Source organism: Panthera pardus, unplaced genomic scaffold (genome assembly GCF_024362965.1).
Source record: "Panthera pardus isolate Hobbes unplaced genomic scaffold, ASM2436296v1 HiC_scaffold_10, whole genome shotgun sequence".
Taxonomy (NCBI): domain Eukaryota; kingdom Metazoa; phylum Chordata; class Mammalia; order Carnivora; family Felidae; genus Panthera; species Panthera pardus.
In genome coordinates this window covers 60018730-60031666 of record NW_026526655.1, presented here as the reverse complement: position 1 = coordinate 60031666, position 12937 = coordinate 60018730, and the positions used below count along the sequence as shown (strand labels likewise).

General features: G+C 39.7%; 1 protein-coding gene across 10 annotated transcripts in view; it reads left to right on the top strand.

The window, feature by feature from the left end:
* RAPGEF4 (Rap guanine nucleotide exchange factor 4) overlaps positions 1-12937 on the top strand; it is a 290079-nt gene that overhangs the window by 186280 nt on the left and 90862 nt on the right. The gene's annotated exons all lie outside the window — the stretch shown is intronic.

Here is a 12937-nt window from a genome sequence, read left to right as displayed (position 1 = left end):
AATTGTGTCAGAGTGTGTCTCTAATTAGGCTGATCTCATTTTTAAACATTTTGTAATCCAAATCTAGCATTATAACCAAACAGCATAATTTACCAGAATAATCCCCTTTGGATTCCTATGAGTCACATTAGCATAGTACAGAGGACATTCTCAAATATCCATTGAATAAGTTGATATTTTCACAGTTTTACTCAAAATAGAATTATAGAACATGGTGGTTCGTTATGTTATATGTTATTATATGTGTGTCAACTATGTTACATAATTTTAAGGGTTAATTTATACTAAATGGGTTTGTAAGAATTTTTGTTTGAAAATACTTCCAAATTTTTAAGAGATAGGAAGTTTGGCTTTTTTTCAGGATAGGTAAGATAGATGCAATTTTGATTATATATCATATAAATAGTTTTTACAAGTTTGGCACCACAGTTAAAACACAACTGTATGACCCAAACTCTGCCAGTCTTTGCAGAATCCATTTCTTTGGGTGAGGGTAGCAGGGAGAAAGGCTGGGTTTTAGGGTGAGCAGTGACAGAGTTTCTGGGATCCATCCTGTACACTTGGTGAGTCTCAGTGATGCCCCCTGGCAGAGGCCATGAGGCTGGGCCAAGGGAAACTGCAGTGTGGTTTGGGCCTTGGTCCTGGCTGGGTCATCACTCAGCCTGTCTCTGTAGCTTTTCCAGAGAGTCTCTGAATGTTTTACTGTCCATTAATACATTCCTTCTCTGTCTCATCCACCTACAATAAGGACAGAGACTGAGATACATAGCAAATTCTGAAACTACTTTATGCCATTGATATTTAGATTCATATTGTGAACACTCCTTCATTTTCGAATACTAATTACATACATATTGAATGCGATTACTTTTCCCCTTAATCCCTGAGGAGGAGAGTATAAGAATTATGCTGGGTTACACCTATGCTTGGAAACCTTATTAAGTGTTTATGTAATGAATTTGGTTGAGATGAATTATTTGTAATTTAGAAGTTTTAAAGTGTGTTATTTGTGAATGTTAAGTATATTATTAGTCAAATACTCCTAAAGGCCAAATACATTTCCTTTAATAAATTGTAAGCATTTAATTTTCCTGTAAGGTCCTTGAGTATTTAAAAAAATAAATAAAAATGGTTTGGAAATTATTCCTTTAACTAGAAAACATACTGATTTATTTGGGTCATATAAATGTTGTTAGGGTGATGACCTTATAGTTGCATCAACTAAACCCAATGTTTAGGAAACACTCACACTTTAGTAAGGGATTATGACATTATGGATTCAAAGGGTGCTGCTGGTAGTCCTCTAATTCCTGGATGCTCCAAGTGTGGATCACAGAGCAGGGATCCACAAAATGAAGATCATTTTGCAGAAATGGACAATTTCAGGTCTCGCCCCAGACCAGTAGAATTAAAATCTATATTTTAGTGAGACCCTCATGTGATTCATACAGATATTAAAATTTGAGCAGCACTGATTTTTTTCCTCATGTTATCAGACACAAAACCCAGCCCATTAAAAAGCCAAAAGCTGGGGGGAAACGGCATAACTTAATAGTCCTCTCTATCAGGAAGTTTCTACTCATTGCAAGTCATTGAACCCGCTTCTTTACAGCACAGTGGCAAAGGAAACAGTGAGTTTCTTCTCACCGCTCCGTCGTATACCTGAACACATAAGGTCCCCTTTACCAACTCCTCGCAAACCCCTCAACTGAACATAAACTGCCCATTGCCAACTCTCACAGAGTTTCCTCTTCACTCACCTACAAACAAAACCTGCTAAAAAGAATGAATCAATGAAGAAATTCTTCCATTCATTCAGTAAATATTTGTTGAGTAGCTGCCAAGAGCCGGGGGTAGAACAGTGAGTAAAACCAAGTTCTTGTCCTTATGGAGCTAACATTTCCATGGAGAATTCAGTTCAGAAACAAGTCTATAAAATGCCAAGTACAATAAGCACTATAGGAAGAGGGACAGAGAGTGCCAGATGTGGGGCAGGGATGCTTGTGTACTGCTGTAGGATGGGCAGAGTATGACAAGATGGCCCAGGCTCATCTTAGACATTCCTTGCCCCTGGAATCAGCCATTTCTCCCAAGAAGCCTTGATTTCAAAACTCAAGATGTTCATTGCTATTGGTTTGGTCATTGATTTGAAGCCTAACATCGATCTCTCTTCCGCAGTGAGAATTCTGGGTTTTCAAGGACACAGGGATGACAGATTTAGATATCTCATAATTTCTTGTGTGCTTTATCCTTCATCACGCATACAGTAAATTCGGGGTTAACAATGCTACATATCTGTCAATAAATGATTGTTAAATAAGTTATCTATCATATTTGTACAATGGCATTCCCAAAAGTGCATGTGGAAACACCAGAAAAAGGATGAGGTAGCACTTTATGTTCTGATTTGAAATGATCTCTAAGATACATTAAAAAAGCAAGGTTAGGTCAACGTATATTCCTCTTGTGTGGGAGACGAGTAGGGGACAGAATATATATTTATATTGGCTTGTATATGTCAATTCATTTAGCATCTTCAGCACAAGATACTCTTCCAAAATGTGTGATGAACACTATTCTCTTGCCTTTGGATTGTACCCAGCAAGAGCCTGACCCCCTGGCTTCAGGGAAAGTAGAACTTCAAACATAGCGTTTCTATATTCATTCTATTTTCAACTATTAAATAAATGTTAACTTCCAGTATGTACCATGCCCAGATTTAAATTTGAAGTTATAAAAGGAAATGTGAGGGTGTTCTAGTTCTTTGATTAAGAAGCACTAATCCTACAAAAGTTTTGAAAATTGAACACTGTCTCTAAGTCTTACATTCACTTTCTATTTCCCAAAAGTGCTCAACAAACTATTCCCAAATTTGGAATAGGCAGATTCGCAGTGCTTAATTCTGGCTCTGTGGACAGAATTCTTGTAATGGAAGAGAGGGCAAATGATGAATATGAGGCTGAAATTTGTAGAAAGAGAAAGAAAAGGATATTTAATAATCCATAAGTTTATATTTGCATGAAACTCATCGTTGTGAGGGTTGAACATGTCACAATAGACAGTGACTGCTGTGGAATATTACAGTTGGCTTATTTTGCATCTCTTAGCTCCTATTCCTGAAATAAAGATTTACTAGTAATATGTTGCTATTATCATTATATGAATATCTGAGCCTAATCAGGCCAATTCATAAGGGAAAAAAAAGGAACGAGTTTCTGTCTGACCTCAAATAGAACAATTCCAACTGATAAAAATGGGTGCCTCTCCAGAAAGTTAGCATCTTATTTTTGCGTCTAAATATCTGGCTTAGGGGTATCTAATAGACATTTAGACACACCTCCTGGAAAGCAAACACTCAAAAGATCCTATATGTGAAAAGAAAGATTAGTAGCTAATTGAGGTTCTCTCCCACAACTAGAAGAAATCAGAAGCAATCTTTATTGTAGATTAGGGCTTGACAGAATCTTTCTAAAAACATGTCATCTTGCTGCATTGCATTAGAATATGCTGGAGAGAAGTTTGAACCATTTGCTAGCACCTGCTAGAGAAGCAGCATTCCCACACCAGAAGCTTCTGGGCAACCTTTTCCTGTAGGCACTTCTTTGTTCCAGTTTCACGGACTCACCAAGCAGCCTTCAGTACACTTTAAGTCTCTTCTGATCTATAAGCCTGACCAAACAGACTACAACCTACGGCTAAAAACTACAGACTTCAGTTCCCACAACTTAAAAGCCACTTTCTAAAAATATGAACTTGTATATTGATTTGGTTGGATTGAGGAGTCTCAACTCAGTGACATGAAATAATCCCCTCTCTCCAATAATCACTCTTAACCACATTGAGTTGAATACTTTCTTTCTCACTGATACATGGCAACCATAAAAATACCTCAGTCTTAATCCATAAATGTTTTTGTTTCTTTGGTCCCTAAAGATATCATTTCAGTTATTATGGATTAGTCATGTCCATTTTTTTATATTAAGACCTTATATTTTAGGGCAGTTTAAGGTTCACGGAAAAATTGAGGGGAAGGCACAGAGATATCCTATATACCCTTTGCTTCCCCCAAAATCAACATAAAATCCTATAAAAGTAGGATAGCCTCCCCCAAAATCAACATCCCCCCTCAGAGGGGTGCATTTGTTACATTGGATGAACCTGCGTTGATACATCATAATCACCCAAAGTCCCTAGCATATATTATGGTTCCTTCTTGATATTGTACATTCTGTGGGTTTGAACCCATAGCTATGTATATATGTATAATGACATATACTCATCGTTATGGTATCATACAAAGTATTTTCACTGATCCTTTTTTTTTTTTTTGTAAGTAATCTCTGTGCCCAGTGCGGGGCTTGTACTCCCAACCTCAAGTTTAAGAGTTGTATGCTCTACAGCCAAGCACCCCTGATCTTTTTAACATGGCCTCCATAATTTTGCCTTTCCAGAATGTCATATAGTTGGAATTATATATCATACAACTTTTTCTTAGTTCACTTTCTGTGTATGTGGACATAAGCTTTCAATTTCTTTGGGTAATCACCAAGGAGCATGATTGCTAGATCACATGGTAAGACTATGTTTAGTTTTGTAAGAAAATGCCAAACTTTCAAAGTGGCTTTCAGAGTCTTTCAAAGTGGCTACACCATTTTGCATTCCCACCAGCAGTGAATGAGAGTTCCTGTTGCTCCACGTCCTTGCTGGCATTTGGTGTTGTCAGTGTTTTGGATTTTGTCCATTCTAATAGGTATATAGTGGTATCTCTGTTGTTTTTATTTGCATTTCCCTGATGACGTAAGATTAGGGAACATCTTTTCTTATGCCTGTTTGCTATCTGTATATCTTCTTTAGTGAGGCTTCTGTTAAAGTCTTTGGTACATTTTTAAATCAGGTTGTGTACTTTCTTATGGCTCAGTTTTAAGAGTTCTTTGTCCATTTTGGATAATAGTCCTTTATCAGACATGTCTTTTGCAAATATTTTCTCCCAGTCTGTGGCTTGTTTTCTCGTTCTTAACATTGTCAGAAGTCTTTAATTTTAATGAAATCCAGCTTATTAATTATTTCTTTCATTGATTGTGCCTTTGGTGTTGTGTTCTAAAAAGTCATCACTGTACCCAAGGTCACCTAGGTTTTCTCCGGGGTTGTCTTCTGCGAGGTTTACAGTTTTGCACTTTACATTTAGAGTGGGTGATCCATTTCGAGTTAATTTTTGTGTAGGGTTAAAGGTCTGTATCCACATTTTTTTTTTTTTTTTTTTTTTTGCATGTGGTTGTCCAGTTGTTCCAGCACGGTTTGTGGAAAAGACTGTCTTTGCTCCTTTGTATTGCCTTTACTCCTTTGTCAAAGATCAATTGAGTATATTTATTTGGATCTATTTCTGAGCTAACTATTCTGTTCCGTTGACCTATTTGTCTATTGCTTACCAATACCACACTGTATTGATTACTGAAGCTTCATCGTAAGTCTTGTGAAATCAGACAGTGTGAGTCCTCCAGCTTTGTTCCTCTTCTTCAATATTGTGTTGGCTATGCTGAGTCTTCTGCCTTCCCACATAAACTTTCAGATCAGTTTGTCAATATATTCCACAAAATAACTTACTGGATTCATTTCTAAAACCTCCAGCTTTTGCTGATGTCTAGTGTCTGAAGAAACATGGCTGGTGGGTTGAGAGGTATGATCTGCCTTCTCCCACATCCACCCCTTTCTGCTCTACCTTCTCTGTTGCTGGTCAGTGGAGGAAAAAGGAAGGAAGACGTTCCTTTCTTGAGTTTCTATCTCTCTGTTTATATTACCCAATCCACTATTTCATATTATCTGCTTTCTTATTAGTATTATTAATGGAATACAATTCCATTGTTAATGTATTAATCATAGTTAATTTAAATTTTCTGCTTGACAATTCTGAAACCTGTGTCATACTTGAGTTTGATTCTGATGCTTACTTTGTCTCTTCAGACTGTTTTTTCCTTGCTTTTAGTATGCCTTTTAATTTTTGGTTGAAAGCCAGATATGATATACTGAGTAATAGGAGCTAAGATAAATAGGTCGTTAGTGTGACTTTTGTGTTAATCAGCCTGGGAGTTGGGCATTGTTTAATGTTTGTCGTAGCTATAGATGCCAAAGTCTTCAAATTCCTCTAGTGCCCTGTTTTTGTCTCTGTTGTGTTTGGGCTTCCCTAAGAAGTCCTCCTTAGATAGAGTCTGCATGTTGCAACTCTTTTGGCTGGGATCCACTGCTTTTATACTGGTATGGTAGGGGCATATAGGGGAAGGGGAATGTCCTGTAATCTTATCATTAAGGCTCAGGCATTTAGTGGGTCTGTGTCCCTGCATTGTGACCTTCCCAGCAGTTTCTTAGCTTCGTTTTCCTCCTTGGGTGAAAGAGAAAAACTAGAGGGGGCTACAATTAGAGAAATGCCCTTCCCCCATGTAAGATAAGGTTCTAGTAAAGTCTTCTCCCTGGACAGTAGGCCTTTGGTATGGAGAATGCTCTGGGTGTATTTCACAGTACACTCTCTTCCCTTCTCCTGCCAGAGCCACTAGGAGATCTTTTTCGGCTCCTCACCAAGAAGACCTGGTCGGGTTCCAGGAGGTAAAACCCACAAAAGTGTAGGGGCCCACCTAAGACTGCCCCCGCCCCCAGGAGTTTCTCACTCTCAAGTCACTTCAGCAATTCATCAGAATTACCACTGTTAAAACATACACTGAGGAATATGAAAAGGTTTTTTTGACCAAAAATTGATTTGAATCTGGCAGCCCCAAACTGGAAGTGGTCAGGAGCACTCCACTGACAGGATTTCAGGGAGATACTTTTATACTCAAAAGATGGAAGCCAAGGGGCGCCTGGGTGGCTCAGTCGGTTAAGCGTCCAACTTCGGCTCAGGTCACGATCTCGCGGTCCATGAGTTCGAGCCCCGCGTTGGGCTCTGGGCTGATGGCTCGGAGCCTGGAGCCTGCTTTGGATTCTGTATCTCCCTCTCTCTCTGCCCCTCCCCCATTCATGCTCTGTCTCTCTCTGTCTCAAAAATAAATTTAAAAAACGTTAAAAAAAAAAAAAAAAAGATGGAAGCCAAGTAAAGAAATTGCTGATTTGCTATGGCTTCAAACCTAGTTGGCCATTTGTGATTGTACAGGCTTAGATTTTAGTTTCCTTAATTAAGCAGGCTGCCATGATGTTAGAGACACAACAGTCTAAAGCTTTCTCATTTAATTAACTGCACACCATTTAAGGGCACCTACCAGTCTGTGGCCTCTGTTCCAGGTGGGCAGATCCCAGGTGTGACCCCAGATTCCCTTGTCTCTCCCAATTCTGGGGTAGTGGTTTGCCCTGTAATCTCAGTCCTCTGATGGGCCCCAGAAAAGCCATTATTTTCACTTTGTTTGGCTCTTTATTGTTGTATGGACAACAGTAACTTTTAATCTTTCTACATGTGGAAGCTGAAACTTGGAATCTATAACCCAATTTTGAACTAAGAACTTTAAGAAAGAAAAAAAAAGGCCTACCCAAGAAACCAAAAAGGTCTATAGATGATTTATTTTTCCATTATTTAACAAGTGGAAAACTTAGGTAGTCATTTCAGAGTGGTGAAATCTGTTTATAAGTCTGACTTAGGCCTTTAATTTCATACCGTTAACCAAAGAGTGCTGACACAAATGACAATTCTCATGAGACATATATTTCTAAGGCCTTAGTTGTATTATTTCAAAATGCCAAGGAATGTAACTCCTAAAAGTATAGCATTTCCACTAAAAAATAGAATATGATTCTCCCCGCTTTCTAGCGATTTCCTCACTTCAAATTGGAAAGGGGAAATTTGAAATCTAGAATGTCGTCGCTTTTGTTTGTTGACTCCTGTTGTCTCCCTAATTGTTTAACCCCCAGAAGTTTTGCCTTCCCATCAGGATCAAGAGCTCATGCAGACCGGGTACTTTATCAGGCTTCTGCTTTAGCTTAGCACGTTGTTCTGCACACAACACCCCTTTAGTAAATACTTGCATTACACTGGATGTAGACTTACAAGACTTTTTCTTGCACTGAGTTGCCAGAGTTCTGCCATGAGCTTTGGGTCCCAGTCTAGCTTGTTATTCTTATCTCTTGGCTTAAAATATTGTGCCTTGCAAAAGGCTTCTGTGAGCAAACACTCGAGTCAAATGAATTACCCCCTTTCAAAAGGGCCTGAATATGGTTTTTCATAAGACCTATTACCGTGCCTTATACCTCATTATAACCTACTGGGGAGTTATTGTGCATTTTGTAATAGAGGCTAAATTCCTATTTTTCATCACCTGATTAGTATTTCTGAATTGGCTCCGGTGCCAAAAGGAATATTTTCCCTCACTGTTTCTCCTTTTCAGTAGTAATATAAATATAATAAAAAGCAGTAGAATGCATCCCTTCTCCAGAAACAAACAAAAACCAATTACGGTCAATCCTGAGGGAAGTCTTTGGTGGAGAAAGCCAAGAAAAGCCGAGAGAAAGCTGAATGCATACCTCTGCCTTTATCTGTTCTCTCTGCCTAGCTTTTTAGGATCATATTTTCACAGACCAATTTGGATTCTTTCATGCCCAGGTGGGGAAGAAGAATTTTTATCCTCAGCACATGATTGATGTGCTGAAATGTATGCAGTTTAATCAGGGAGGGGTCTGTTCCTTTTCAGGCTTATTTGTGATGTGTGTTTTCTGGCTATAGGACAAAACATTGGGCAGCCCTAGGAAACACACCAAAGAGGCATTAATGAAGCCTCACCCTGCTAGCTCACTGTCCACCTTCCTTGCCCATGGTGCAACAGGAAGAATGCCCGGGAGGACGTGGAATCGTGAAAGGGTGACAGGACTGGCATGCGGCAGCCTTGTCCCCACTCTGTGGCCACTGCCACCACCCTGCTGTGCAGGTCCTGGGTCTGCTCGTCCTTAAAGTAGTTCTTGCCCTTCCTGCACTCAGCTGTGTATCGCAAGGAGGCCAACTTCTGCAGAGAGTATTTCCCAGGCTCCTCTGGCCACAGCTCTGCTTTTAGGACTGGTTTTCTTACTTGGATCATCTCACTAATACCACCATACTACCTCTTTCTCTCTTCTGTGTAACCTAATCATTTATAAGTGAAATTCTTTTCCTTACTTCTCTGGCCCCTGGTTGGAGGGAGATTGAAAGCAAGAGGGTTCTTGCCTCCCTCTTGGCCCGGGAGGGTGGGCAGCATCTCTAGCAGCACCCCTACAGCTAGGACCTGGGCCCCCCCCCGGGGTTCCAGCTTCTGCCAGGATGCCCAATTCAGTCTCCCGTCCCTCTGTCCCCCACTGGAGGGCTTCCTGCTCTGCTGACATCTGGATTTGGCATCTCTGTTACCCATTTGCCTTTGCAGGTCCTCCACCATCCATAAAGCCAGTTCCCAGCATTAAATGACCCCTGCGAGAAGTATTGAGTGGCTTCATTATCCTGCTTACCCTTTGACTGCTACCCATGTCCTTGGTATATTTGTCTTAGCCCTGGTGGGACAGCTCCTCCTCAATACCAAATGTTCTATCATAACAAACACGCTTTTTAAAAAGTTAATTCAGACCAAGCATGATGCATCAGTGCTAATGTGTCATCTCAGTGGGTCACAGTGAATACTTATTGCTAAAGATTCTTAAGGTCAACTCTGATACCTGAGAACTTAGAAGGGCTTAGATGCACTTTTCTCAATGGACTTGAAGTAAAGCAGAACATTAACTCATCCATAGGGTGAGCAAAAATGTCTCTCAAAGAAAAATGCAGGTGGTATGGGGTTGTTGTATCTGCAGCATAGATACTGGAGTGGGATAGACCCGGATTCAACCCCCAGCTCCAGGTATTAGCTGAATGAACTCAGTCCCTATATTTCTCTGGCTCTAGTTCTCGATAAAAAATGAGATAACAGATATAAAGGTGCATGTGTAGACAGCGTGTATAAAAAGCCTCACACAGGAAATGCTTAGTCTTGCCCTTAGGGCTGCTTTTCTTGTTTTAATTCTCACCAATATTATTATCCTGCTTTTTTCCCTCCCCCATTTAATCTAATCATTTGTGAAATGACATTCCTTTCCTCATTTCTCTAAGGCACAGCTAAGGTGAAATTCCTAAAAGGAGCTTTACTTTGAAAGCTAAGGGAACCCAAAAAGGAGATAAGCAGATACAAAAGCAATAAAGCCACACTCATAATGGAGGGGTCTCTGAGCAGGCATTGGACAATGATTTTGTTTCTCAGGGACCCGGTCTGCCTGTCACAGATGGCCTCTGTCTCACCACCTATGGCTGCTAGACACCACTATAGTTCTTACAACATGGATTCTTGCCTAACTGGATATAGTTTCCCTTTCAAAGGCAAATTTTTATTCCCCCAAAATAAAACTTTCCCTGCTTTCACCCTGCATGTGTTCCTTGGAGGTTTTATTTAAATAAAAAGACTGTCCCCTTCTCAAAGCATCCATTCATTGCATTACCCCTAAACCTAAAATCTTTGAGCCAAGGAAGGTTCTGAGAACGCTGCCTTTCAACAGATTAAATAGCCTCTTGGTCCTGGAACTGGTACCAGGATTATGAGGCTGAATGGCAACGTTGCCTACATTTTACCTCTTCAGAAGTTACAAATCAAAGGGACAATTCTGGTTGAAGCCTGATGGTTCCTTTGCTTTCGTAATACTTTCAAAGGAATCAAAAAGTGAACTATCCAGATTAACTGACCTAGGGACCATTTTTAGCATTTTGTTCAAATATAGCCATCTCTGTAGAAACAAATGAAAAGATTCACTCTTCAAATAATGTTTCATTGCACCATCAAAGAATAAATACTCATCAGTAGTCCTCAAGCATGGGCATCTTCTTGACCTCTAGCCCAGCCAGCCTCTCAAATACTACTGCAAAGGAAAGTCAAGTTTTTCCTAGGGAAGAAAAGATCGCCTCAGAAGCTAATCTCACATCCATCTACTCTAGACCACGTATACCTGTACCTCTTCTAAGACAGGAAGAAGAAATGGGTTTCTATTATCTTCAAGAATAACCAGAAGCTTCTACAATTTACATATACAACCAGGCATAGTCCTGGACATATCAACCAACCCATGCAATGTAAAGAGGTGGGACGCATGACTGCTGGGAACTCACAACTCGGAAATAATCAGCATGTTTTAACTGCACACATTTCCAGAGCCCTGATGCATGCTGGTCTGGTGCTTTTGAACATTTTTTCAGGTGACTTGGGATCACACAGCTCTGTCTTCTTTGAGGAAGTAGTACAAACACAGGGCACGGTAGCTCTCCCATCTAGAGGTCTGCCCTAAGGGAATGTGGGCTATTTCCGGGCAAAGTCAGTCTCTGTTTAAAGCTCCTGTTGAATTGGACCACACTGACGTTCCTTGGTCTAGATTCTTTGCTGATTGTAAACATTATGCTGCTTAAATACTATAATATTGCTTGATACCTGTGCTCTAGTGATTCAAGAGGAACAAAAAAGTCTCCTTGATGCCAGGGAGGTGATGAAAATGTTTAAGTAAGTCAGTGAGATTTCATTCATTCTAAGTAAATCTGCATCTCACCTATGCTTTTCTTAAAACTTTCCATTCTGTCCCTCGTTTCCTTAATTCTATTATAATATCCAAAGCAGCAACTCATCTGAAATTTATTGTTGATAAAAAGGAAGGTATATGTTTATACATGCATATTTGTATTTAGGTACATAAAGTATTTTAAATTAATATTGACTTATTTCCTCCATTGGTTGTATTTTTTAAATTAGGACTAGAGGGAAAATCTACCGATTCATTTTCAGTGTAATGGCTTCAGTTTCCAAAAAGTAGAGTTTTCATTATAAAGTATAATAATGTCCGTATTAGTTTTTTGCTTTTTGTTTTTTTACTGCTATAACAAATTACCACAGGGTTAGTGGCTTAAAACAACACAAATTAATAATTTTACAATGCTGTAGGTTAGAAGTCTGAAATGGGTCTCACTGGGCTAACAATGAAGGTGTTGGCAGCCAAGTCCTTCTGGAGGTTCTAGGAGAAAAGCCATATATTGCTTCGCCTTTTCCATCTTCTAGAAGCTGCCTTCCATCCTTGGCTCTTGGTCTCTTCCATCAGCAGAGTCAGCAAAATCAGGCCAAGTCCAACTCACACTGCTGTCTCTCTAGTTCTAATTCTTTCCCCTCCCTCTTCCATCTTTTAAGAGCTCATAGGATCACACTGGGCCCACCAGGAAACACCAGGATAATCTCCCTATTTTGAGCCTTAACTTAACCACATCTACAGAATCCCTTTTGTCATGTAATCTAATATAGTCACAGGTTCTGGAGATAAGGATATGGACATCTTTGGGGGGGGGGGAGGCATTATTTCTGCCTATCACAATCTCATAACTAAACCTATCATCATTTGAAACCTTCTGGAAGTGACATAAATAGCATTGTGTTAATGGTCCTACCACCATCTTTAACTGCACATATCTTTCTCTTCCATTTGGAAATGCCATTGCCAGACATCACAGAGAACTAGAGGGAAGGGTTTGGCAGGACTAAGGGACCTACCTGTGTAGCTGTGTAGCAAGTCATTTTCCTGGGATCGCAATTCAGCACCTTCATCTGAAGAATGTGGATAATAGTGGCAGCTTAATCTGTATCCTAGAGCTGTTCTTTCAGTCACGGAATCCTGAAAACTGTATACCACTTTGCAAATGACAGAGATGGTGCCCTAGCTGCCCCAGTGGGTCCTCGGAACTTGAGTACATAAAACCACCAAGAAGTATCATTTAGAAATTAAAACTTTTTTTCCAAAAATACAAATTGAGGGAAAAGAATCTTAACTACATGACAGAGGATGAAATTGCTCATTTCCATTCTAATTCAGTACTTTATCCCTATCTCCCGAGATAGGTCATTTTAATCTCCATACATGTTTATCTTGTTTTGCTTTTTCTTCTGCTCTGATG